This window comes from Mandrillus leucophaeus, unplaced genomic scaffold, assembly GCF_000951045.1.
Source record: "Mandrillus leucophaeus isolate KB7577 unplaced genomic scaffold, Mleu.le_1.0 Scaffold1071, whole genome shotgun sequence".
Lineage (NCBI taxonomy): Eukaryota > Metazoa > Chordata > Mammalia > Primates > Cercopithecidae > Mandrillus > Mandrillus leucophaeus.
In genome coordinates this window covers 288,805-290,891 of record NW_012098888.1, presented here as the reverse complement: position 1 = coordinate 290,891, position 2,087 = coordinate 288,805, and positions in this window count along the sequence as shown.

Here is a 2,087-nt window from a genome sequence, read left to right as displayed (position 1 = left end):
GGATAAGCTTTTTGATGTGCTGCTGGATTTGGTTTTCCAGTATTTTACTGAGGACTTTTGCATCAATGTTCATCAGGCACATTGGTCTAAAATTCTCTTTTTTTGTTGTGTCTCTGCCAGGCTTTGGTATCGGGATGATACTGGCCTCATGAAATGAGTTAGGGAGGATTCCCTCTTTTTCTACTGATTAGAATAGTTTCAGAAGGAATGGTAACAGCTCCTCCTTGTACCTCTGGTAGAATTCAGCTGTGAATCTGTCTGGTCCTGGACTTTTTCTGGTTGGTAGGCTATTAATTATTACCTCGATTTCAAAGCCTGTTCTCATCAATAACTACTTTAAATATGAATGGTGGGCTGGGCGCGGTGGCTCACGCCTGTGATCCCAGCACTTTGGGAGGCCGAGGCAGGCAGATCACGAAGTCAGGAGATTGAGACCATCCTGGCTACCGCGGTGAAACCCCATCTCTACTAAAAATGCAAAAAATTAGCCAGGCGTGGTGGCAGGTGCCTGCAGTCCCAGCTACTCAGGAGGCTGAGGCAGGAGAATGGCGTGAACCCGGAGGTGGAGCTTGCAGTGAGCCGAGATCGTGCCACTGGACTCCAGCCTGGGTGACAGAGCGAGACTCCATCTCAAAAAAAAAAAAATTGAATGCTGTAAATACATAAATTGAAAGACAGAGACTGTCAAAGAGAATTTTACCAAATATATGTTATCTACAAGAAATACACTTTAAGTATAAAGACACGGATGGTTTAGAGTAAAGAAGTGGAGAAAGATATGCCATACTAACATTAATAAAAGAAAATTAAAATAGATATATGTATAGACAAATCAGCCTTCAGAACAGAAAAATTGTCTGTTGTAAAATGGGGTATTACATGATGAAAGAGTCCATTTTCCATGAAGACCAAACAACATTCATGGTGTATAACACCTCACAGAAGACAGTCAAAATAAATGAGGAAAACACTGATAGAACTGCAAGCAGAAATAGGCAAGTTCATTAATATAGTTGGGATCTCCCAACACCCCCTTTTCAATAATTGTTAGATCAAACAGGCAGAAAATTAATAAGGATATAGTTTATTTGAACAGCACTATTAATCAGATTGATCTAACTGGCATTTGTAGAATATTCTATTTAACAGCAGCAGAATAAACACTCTTCTCAAGCTCACATGAAACATATATCAAGAGAGAACCACATTCAGGTTTATAAAACACACCTTAACTAAAATAAAGAGTCTGACTGCATTTTGTGATGTCTCACTACTAACATCTTCTAAGCCTCACTCCTTTTTCCTTTCTGTACCACATCTAGGCAAGCTAATGAGAACCCTAGGTTATTCCCCTTTGGTACCAGTGGGAGTTTTAAACCATGCAAACTCCTTCACATATGGAAACCTTCACTGTATCCCTACCTGAGCAAATTCCAAACTGAATATTTGCATTGAAACTTAAGTCAAGATACAACAAAATTAAAATTCTGAAAACTAAAGAGGAAAATCCTGACAGTAGTCAGACATAAATAATAGATTACTTATGAGGGCACAACAATTTGAATAAGAGCTGATTTCTCATCTGAAATCACAGAGGTTGACTATTAACCCAATAATGCTTATGAATATGAACACTAAAATTTTCAACAAAATAGTATCAAGTGGAATCCAGCAGCACGTAAGAACAATTACACACCATGATTGACTGGGATGTACCTGAGGAAGACAAGATTGGTTTAACATATAAAAATCAATGTTATATACCACATTAGTAGAATAAGAGGAGGAAAAACACATAATCATCTCAATAGACACAGAAAAATAATTTCACAAAATCCAGCATCCTTTCATTAAAACACATACACACACACACACACACACACACCCCCCCAAATACTAAGAACAGAAGAGGCAGGGAACTTCCTCGATCTGAAAAGGGGCATCTATAAAGAAAACACAGCTAATATAGAACTTAATGGTGATAGACTGAAAAATTTCCCCTAAATTCAAGAAGTAAATGATGTTGACGCTGGCCACTTCTATTCTGCATTGTACTGGAGGTCTAGCTAGTCCTTTGCTCAATAAAG